This window comes from Candoia aspera, chromosome 3 (genome assembly GCF_035149785.1).
Source record: "Candoia aspera isolate rCanAsp1 chromosome 3, rCanAsp1.hap2, whole genome shotgun sequence".
NCBI lineage: Eukaryota > Metazoa > Chordata > Lepidosauria > Squamata > Boidae > Candoia > Candoia aspera.
The window spans coordinates 190,140,791-190,151,078 of NC_086155.1; positions in this window are offsets into that span (position 1 = coordinate 190,140,791).

Sequence of the window (10,288 nt, forward strand, 5' to 3'; positions counted from 1 at the left end):
TTCATTTGGCATCTCTTATATTTGTGGTTGCCCCTTCTTTTGTTTTAATGGGCAGATGTCGTATGTAATTCCTGTAATTCCATTCAGCACTAAACTAAATAGCTGCCTCTCCAATGTCTTTCTTGCCAAAATGAGATCAGTAAGTCAAATGGAATACCCAATTGCTTGGGAGACATAAAGGAGAGAAAGGAATGGTGAGAGAAGAGCATTTGGAAGGAAGAAGGTGATAGGAGGAAGTAGAAATGCAAAGAGATAAAAATAGAAGTGAAGCATGTTGGGGAGGGCAGGCAAGTCACTGGACCACTGACTGAGCATAGAGGAAACAAGAGGGTGAGGTGGAAACTGGTCGACACAGTAGAGAGTAAGGGAACCAGAAAAGAAACTACAAATGGGAAAAATTGAACAAAAGATACAGTAAAGGGTGGGTGGGTGGGTGTGTCACAGAACTCTTTTATTACTATTGCCGACTCTTCATTGGAATCCCCCCATGTGTGAATACAAACATAACTGACAAAGGTTGTTAGCTGCTGGCCACTGTCCTTGGATTCTCTTCTGCCCATCAGGCCCATTAAATATAACTCATTTACTTACATATCCTTTGGTTCTGGGCTTATCAGTTCATCAGAAAGATTTTGTTTCTTCTTTCTGCTCCATACCTTGCTGGCTCCATCTGCCTGTGCATGGAAACTTCTTGAACTCACTGGAATTTTTAGTTCTTGGGAGAATCTATGATGTACAGAAGTTGCCCCCCCACCCCCAAATACAGGCATGGTACAATTATGGTTGTACTCTTTCCTTTCTCCCTACTGGGGCATCCCATCTCCAAATATACATAGGGATGATGATGAGAACATGATGAGAGAGAGAGAGAGAGAGAGAGGGATAGCAAATATATGAATGGCAAAGAGACAGATAGGACACCTTCTTCATTCCCATCTAGAGCCAGCTTCTATCCAGACATCCTTGGAAATGGGAATTTACTATAAATGTGTAGTCCTCCTGTGTTTGTAAACAGAGTTCTGAACCTCTGAGACTTAAGTAAATATCCCCTTTCTCTGCCTCCCTCTATAATTCTTTCCCCGTAGGTTATATATGACTGAGATAATAAAATGCTGCAGCTTGAAAAGTTTTCCAGAGTAAGGATAGATCATGCAGATCAGTGGCTGTATTCACACAGAATACCAAGTTTGGTTAAATTAATCTTCATTTGGGTTTTCTTATGGTTCAGCATTTTTTGCAAATCCAGCACAGTTCATTTCTTTGGGATTCAGTGTATAGTGCAAACTCAGAAAATGGGTTAATTAAGGATGTTGTGTGAACCCATAGGCACTGTGAGAAAGGCCTGTAGGGAAGGCCACGTAACTCTTGGGAATATATTGTAACTGATCAGTTTTACTGCCTTGCCAGATGATTTACTCCTTCACCTTCCTCTGGTTTTCAATATTTATCTCATACTGTTTATATTGGAAGAAAAGAAATATAACTGACCAGGGACTCAAGAGCATGTATTGGATTGTTTTCTTCAGCACATCTTTCTTGAATTAACAAAATTGTGTCAGGCAGCTTAATTGAAGATGGTTTTGATCATTGGCAACAAACTCAGAATTGTTTTTTAAAAATACAGCTTTACTGAGAAATCAATCTTTCCGACATGCAAGCAAAACAAAACTTTATGAATAAATAAATAGACTGAAGAGCAACTGAAGAAAAATGTTTGGTAGTCATAATAAATCTGGACAGAAATGTACATTGAAACATTTAAAACATTTAGCCTTTATCCTCACCTTTCTCAACTTTGAGCCTCATGTCAAGAGCCTCTCCCTTTAAAGTCACAGAGCTGTGCATTTTATTACTTTAAAACTATTGATAACTTTTAATTACAAAGTGGGATGACCACTTCTGTTGGGACAACTGAGGATCTGGGCTTGGCCAAATACTATAATTTGGCAAGGCAAACAACAATAATATATCATAAATTCTTCTCAGCACCAATATATCATTGCTCAATAAAATGCATTCAGCAAAATACAGACTCTGAGAAAAATACAATTTAAAAATTAAATGTATTGGTTTTCTGATCATTTCAAATACTGAACCATACTTAGGGTGGGACCTGTACCATGTACATTTTCTTGAATCTCAGGACAATTACCATCTTTGCACCAACTTCCTCCAGAAAAGACTTGTACTTGGACCACACAGTGTGACATCAGTTCATGTACCAGCACTTCCCAGAGCTCCAAAAGGCCATCTAAATCTGTATTTCACCAATCCATTATGATCCACAAATTACATCAAAGAAATATCCTGCATTAGTATACTGCATTAATATTAACTGGATTTTTGGTGGGGGGGTACCTTTGAGTCATTGTTGACTCCTGGTAACTGCCTGGGCTAGTCCCTGCAATTTTCCTGGCAAGGATTTTTGGAAGTGGTTTGCCCTTGCCTGCTTCCTAGGGCTGAGAAAGAGGGACTGACCCAAGATCACCCAGCTTTGTGCATAAGGTGGGGCTAGAACTCACTGTCTCCCGGTTTCTAGCCTGGTGCCTTAACCACTACACCAAACTGGCTCCTGAACTGGGAATAAAATGATTTAACTGTAGCTTCTAGGTATATAAGGCATCATTTGTCATTTTTTTCAACTTATGAACTTGGGAAAATTTTGGCTGCTATGGACTGTGGTGCTTGAGCAGAAGAAAAAGCTACTGAAAAGTGAAAAGGCAGAGGTAAGTTTCAAATCACAATCTGAGCACTGCAGAAATCTTACCAAGGAGGTTCAGGAGAAAATGAGAGAGTTTGGAATGACATAAGATTCAGTACAGATGCAAATCTTCCTGATTTAACTTCTTAGAGAGCTGCAAGAAAGGAATTAGGGAAATTGTTTTATTAAATAGATCAGATGGAATCTCATGAGAGCGCAAAAATAAAGCTGCCAGGGCAATAATTTCCAATAGTTATGGTTGTTTTTTAGTTATAACTTCATCCATAGTCTTGATTGCTATGTTATGCAGTATTAAATCATATTTATTTTGGATTCAAACTTATTGCATAAATTTTAGTAAGAACTTACTCTTTATAATCGCTTCTCTGCAGATGAATGATAATAACACTGCTGTGAATGTTATGACAGACAGACATGCATGCTTGTATATTTATGTACAATATAAACATATATATATATATATATATATATATATATATATATTTTAGTACTGAAAATGCATCATAAATTTATGTGAGCATTTATTTAATATAGTCATGACTCTTACCCTCTACCACCAATGACAACGTATGCAATATTCAATAAAAACTAAGTATAAACTTCTATAAACAGTGAAAAACTGGTCCGAAGATTAAATATAAAGAAAACTAATGTCAACAGGTACACCAACCAGACTTAGAACCGATCATGAAGACACTGAAGTTGTAGATATCTTCTCCTTTTAAGATCAACCACCAACAGTAAAGGAACAAGTAGTCAAGAAATATAGTGCAGACTAGCAGTTGGCAGAGCAGCAATAAAGGCCGTGGAAAAGATATTCAGACGCTGCAATGTGTCTGTACCTACAAAGGTCACAATGGTATAGACAATGGTATTCCCTGTGACACTTTATGGAAGTGAAAGTTGGACTTTGAAGAAGCCAGATAGAAAAAGCTTTGACGCTTTTAAACTTTGGTATTGGAGAAGACCCTGAGAATACTGTGGACAGCCAAGAAATCAAACAAATGGATCACTGAACAAATCAACCCAGAGTTCTCACTCAAGGCACAAATGATCAGGCTCAAATTATCCTACCTCAGACACATTATGCAAAGATCTACCTCTCTGGAGAAGGTTATGATGCTGGGAAAGGTTGAAGGAAAGGGAAGAAGAGGAAGACTAGCAACAAGGTGGTTGGACTCAGTTATAACAGTGATGGGTACACTGTTGGAAGACGTGAAGGACCAAGTTAGGGACAGATTATCATGAAGAAAATCTGCCTTTGTGGTTGCTAAGAGTTGACACCCTTAGCACATGATAAACCAAACAAAGCTCTGTATAATAAGTAAAATACTGCAATAAAACATGTAACTTCATTTTTTTTTTTAATGATGAAAATTACTCCAAAAAATGGGAGCTGCTGTTCAGTTGGGAAGCTGGGAAACTGGGACACCAGCCAAGATAGCTTCCACTCATTTATTCTGAGCAGGCCTAGATTTATTAAGTTATTGGCTGCTGGATCAATGAGTCAGTCTATTTCCTGGGATAGCAGCAGATGGAAGTGAATTGCGTCATGCAAATCCAGCTTCTGTCTTTCTCAAGAATGCCATCGGGGTATCCTCTGCCACTTAAGGGCATGATCTTATACACACCAAGCTCATTGAATATAGCGGGGCTTCTAAGTAAACACACATTGGATTGGCCTGTAGAAAGGCTTCACGAAGTGGATTATATACTTCCTGATGAGTACCCTGAAAAAATTGTGCAAGTGGTTGAAACATCATGTTGCAAAATGGGAATGTATGCATTAATAGGTACACAGTGAAGCAGGCATGTGCAGGAACCATAAGGCTTATAGAAACTTATGAAAGTTTGTGAAAGGACCACAGATGATCTAACTATTGACAAAAGATTTTATAATCTTTGTGCTATAAGAAGGCATCCTTTAAAAGAGCAGTGGCAGTCTTTTCAGTGGACGAAGATGGATTTCTCTTCCTTGGCTAAACAAATACATTACTCACGTAGCCTGGATGAAGTCAAGCTCATTCCAAATTCTTCAGTGACTTAGCTATAACTGAGAGTTCAGGAGTCCTAGGGTTAATAAGGGCACACCAAATCAGAGATTGCTGTAGCTGCAACACAGCACATGCTGGCCCAGCCAGGAAAAACACACACACATTTGTCAGGCCTGGGAGAGCAGTTACCTACTGATCTGTCCTGTAACCTGAAACCCTTTTTTTTCCAAAGTCAATTGCTGTCTTGGCCCCAGAAAACATACAATGTGCTTACATATGCATCCACTTAGGCAGCTGGGCTTGAAATTCTTTCCACAGCCTTCTGTCAAGAAGCAAGATTTAAAAGTGGAATCGTTCCTTTCCAAATCAAGAGACATACTGTTCATTCATGGGAAAGGCTACCTACTGATACAAGACCTGATAAAAATTGATTTCCTCTTTCACTTCATTTAAATGGCATGTGTTCCTGGCATGTGCAAATGTATGCGAGTATTGGAAGGTACCACTATTTTGAAAAATCACTTCCGATCATTCATCCTATCAATTTTGCATCAGTCCTGTAAGCTGGATTTTTTCGCATGTCCATCATGTTCCTTAGGAAGACGTACTACCCAAACTGCAAGTACAGGTCTCAGTTCTGTGGCACATATCTGCTCAATGTAGCTGACAAAGCCAAAGAACAGAAGTAACCTAGTTAGATTTATCATAACTGTGATTTAAGCTATACAGGAGCAAGCAAAATGGCCATGTGAAATGCTGACAGCAGTCTGATTTCAGAGCCATGCGCACTGTGCAGGACGCGGAGGAGCTGCAGGACTGGAACAGATCTTCTTTCAGATCTTGTGTGCTCATACCATACTGCAGACTACAGGCCATTTGCTTCCACTTCTCTCCTGAAACCCTGCCATCTTCATCATCAAGCAAACACTCATTTTTTTCTTGCTAGTGCCTGCAGACAGCTCTTTTTCTGCTATGTCCTGTGTCTAGAGATAGGTGGAAAGTATTATTATGCATTTTAGTCCAGAGACAGTGTTGCTCTGAACTTAGTTGCATCTGCCTAGAGTTGAGACTCCGTTCATTTTTTGTTAAGAGAGACAGTAAAGATTATGTCTAAGTTCCTGACTGATATGTCTCCTAAGATTTTCAAGACTGGCAGCATGTATCATGGTAATAAGGATGGTTCTAGATAATTGCTAGGGCTGTGGATGCTTATAAACAATTCACATGAAGTGCTTCGGACCTTGTGTGTGTTGGAAGTACTGGCAAATCCAGCATGCCTCATTAGCATGTGAATTAGCATGTAAATTGAGTTGTCCTACAATGCAGCTCTGAGGAAGCTGTTTGTTGCCACTCCCACTTCCTCTCTTTCCCTTTCTTCCACCCAGGGAGAAGCAAGCATGCTGCTCTGCTCTCTGTTCATCAGGGCCATGTGCTCGGGCCTTGATGAAAGATTCTGCCCCTTTCTTCCACACAGCTCTTGGCAGCTGTAGGGCTGAATGTTTAGGGCAAACAAAGTAATTAGAAAGAAAAGAAGAACAAAGGAACTTCATATTTTCCACCAAGATGGATGTTACAGAAGCAACAACAAAGTCAGTAAGAAATTCTTTTACTTGTCTTAGCCTAATCTGTCTAAGCATGTAATTCTCTATGCTTGGGAGGGCTGAATGTGCAAGGTCAATAATCTGTTTCTCTGGCATGCTCACTGATGCTATCTAAGATAATTTTCTTTTTCTGTGCCAGCTTCTCAGCTGTGTTATAAGCTCTGCTCCATTTCAGTGGTTCTAGCAGGCCACTAAATTGGCTTCAGTGTGAATATAGCACCTTTCTGCTAATCATTACAGCAGCCCCTCTTTTTCAGATTTCCACAGGACCCTGGAAAAAGATCTAGATGCATTACAAGTCACATTGACTATAATGAATTAACTCTTTAAAACAGTTGGACGTTTCTTCTTCAGGCTCCTGTGAAAGCCTGAAAAAAAGAGGAGATGTTTTAATGACTGGAAGAAAGGTGTTGCTCACACTTGTACAAGGTCTTAAGAACTTGTGAATCTTTCTTCAAAATACGCACAGCCCTAATAATGTTTTTATTCTGTGTCTGGCTTCACTGGACAAACCATTCCACAACCATGAATACCATTGCTTTTTGGATGCTACTCCTTCAAACCGTCCCATTTCACAGAAGGACCAGACAAGATGCCAGAACATTACTACTCATATACCTTGTTTCTTCCACTTGGAGGAGCCAATGAACCACAACAGCAGGGCCATACAATTGCATAGGTTGGTGCCCTTCAACATATATAATGATCAATAGTTATGCCAATCTTATGCCTAAATGCCACAAATCTCTCAAAAATCATATGAACAGTGTGTACCATGGATCTGCCCAAATCATGCTGTTAACATACCACTAGTAGATATTCTTCAACCCCAGAAGCTAGAATTCTTGCACAGACTAGATCAAGTGCTATTCTCCGTTTGTTTTCTCTTTCTTGATCCCTCAGATTTCTTAATGCCATGTCCTCCTCCTGTTCTTCATGATCTTCTCATTGGCCTTCTTTCCTTGTAGGAAATCGTCACACATTTGCAGTGATAATGCTGCTGCCCCTGTTCCCCTGGGGAAGTCCACCTGAAGTCATCACAAAAGCCACAGTGATGTCATGCATGACATGACATCAAACAAATGATGAAAACTGTGTAATTTGTATCAGTCAGCAACATCATGACATGAATGCTATATAGTACGTAAACAGTGGAACTAGAGAAAAACAGGAAATGATAAATTAAGGCAGCATTATGCTAGCATTCTAAAATTGCAGTAAAATGTTTCAGGCTGTCATTGCTGGAAAACAAAGAATGACTTCATCTCTGCAAATAATGACTAGAAAATTAGAGCCATTGTCTGACATTAGCATCAGTTCTGTCACCTCCAAAATATTTACTGCTGCTGTGTCAGAAGCCCAGCCAAAGTTCGTGGGTGCCAGCCATACACATTGTCATGGCTTGTCTGGCAATGTCTCAGGATCATCGCTACACCAGCTGCCACTGTTCATTCTGTGTTTTTAATGAAATGTACTCTGAAGCTACAATACTCGGGCATCAAATCCTCAGCTGCTGCATTTGGCTTAATAGAAACTAGTAGAACATGATTTTCTCCCAGGAAATTTGTCTTGGTTTGTAGTGAGAATATATAACAATATTATATTACTTTCTTTTCTGATCTGGCTATCCTCCCTTCTGCTTTTTTGGATTACACACAGTGTAGACTTGGGCAGAACAGTTTGTGTTCCAGAAATAACTAGCCATGTTTAGGGATGTCTCAATTTCTTTATTCGAACCCCTTAAATATAAAGAAGAGAAGCTAAAGCTCCAAGGTGGTTACCTTTCTGAACCCATATCTTGCTTCCTCTGAAAAAAGCCAAGGCCTTGTGTGTGTGCATACATGTGTGTGTCTGCATGTGTATAAAATTGCTCCTAGCATGCATGGTTGTCAAGGTGGGCTAATATTCTACCAAAGACTCTTTAACAGACCTACCAAATCTGGGCTACAAAAGCCCAGCTACCTACTAGATGTCAGCAAAAACCAGAAAACACTAACATGGTGCTACCATCTAGTTGTCCAGATTTTTTGCAGCTTAGAGGTGGAATGCTTGATCTCTGTGGAATAGCTTGCTCTGAGGGACATCACAGCCAATCTGGTGGATCCCAAGTGCTTGCAGGAGATAGACTCAAGTCCTTCTTTTGGGACGGGGTGAACCCCTTCCCTCAGATTCAGAGAAGAAACCTGACATGTTCCAGTCTTACATCCCAGGAAGCATCAATATCACATATTACAGGTCCAGTTACTTGCCTGGTGCACAATTGCTTGGATAAGCAAGACTTGTGAGTAAAGATCATGCAGGTAGGGACATCTGGAGCTGATGAGCGGAGAGAGAGCGGGACGACCTGCTGCACTTGTAGAACACTGGATGTGATGCTTGAGATCTGGAATTTTATCAGGTAAAGAAACTGGATTTCAGAGCTTGTGTTAAGAGTCTCTTAAAGATTGGTTTTGATCTCTCTAAGATCCTGCAGTGAGAGATTTGTTTATCAGTTCCCTTCCAGTTCCTCAGCAAATCCTGTAAGGGTTGCTTGCTAGTAATTTTCCATCTCCTGTTTATTATTTCTCCTTTTCTGTCCATACTGTACTGTGTTTGATGTCATCAGCAGTTGCCAAGGCAACCCAGAATCCCAACTCAGGCAACTGAAAAGGAAGAAGGGGTACATTTTGAAATATGTTGTTTGCTTTTTCACTGAGTTTTTTTACAGGTCAAGATAGTCATATCAGAATGTACTAAGGAAGGGAGAAAAGGGATAATGAAAGCCTAAAGAGAGGAAACAAAATAGCAAAAATGATACCTTGGAGAAATGGTGTGAATATTTTTAACTCAGATTTGTTTCATGTCCTCAGCAACACTACAAAAAAATCAGTACTAAAGACTGAATTGAATGAAATATATATGCCCAAATAGGCCAAAAATGTAAGGTTCTCAGACAACAATATGCAAAGCTATATTTTGTTGAAAATCCACTGCAGGGCCACAAAGCCATGTGTAATGCAGTGTTGCAATGGAGAGAGGGTACAAGGAGTAACAGATTTTTTCCAGAAGTGATCTCTTATAGCACCAGGGAAATAGTGGCATGGGAATTTTACTAACATTTGCAACAGATTAACAAAGAAGACATCAGAGCAAGAGTTGCAGTCTTAGTTATTCTCTTCCTATTGACATCTGTAGTTGCATTTATAGTGGTTGCAGTTCAACAGATGCTAATTTTATGTGGATCCATGTCATTTTGTTGCTTTTGAAATCCATCCTTAAATGTTTAAATGACTAGTGCATATCCATTCATTCATTCATTCATTCATTGGAGTTGAAGTCCAGACATCTGCAAGTTGCTAGGGTTGAGAAACAATGGGTTAGAGTTTCCTGCATTTCTTTGTTCCCATCAACGGGTTCAATGTTTGCAGCCTAGATATGGTAGTTCTATTAGAGTTACAATATAAACAGAACTCTAGTCCTCTGTTGACCCAAGGTGAAATTCTGCATTGTACTAATGTATTACTATTTATATATACAAATTTTGCTACACAAATAAGTTGGCTTAGCTTTGCCATGGGCATAGTACTATCTGGTGGATTTTCTCTTCTGTGTTCAAGTTTATTCCCCCTGTTTCAAGGATGTTGTTTTTCAACATGCTGGGAGATGGAAATTCAAATAACCCATGACTCAAAGATCCAGATATTGATGGAATGTAGAGCATAGTTTCTGTACATGATGACAACATCTCTTTTTATCAGGAAAAAGAAATAAGCCAGCAACATACTGGCCTGATTCACACATTTTGCTAAGCTATGAATTGCTTAATTAAGGTTTGTTGAACAACCACAATTGGCTGAAATTGCACAACACAAAAGCCAAAATGATGTTAAAGTATTGTATATAAAACACTGTCTTGCTAGTTGTCTAAGAGTTTAGGGCTACCATATAAGGGCTGCAAAACCCAATGACTCAATTTGCCCAACATGTAAATC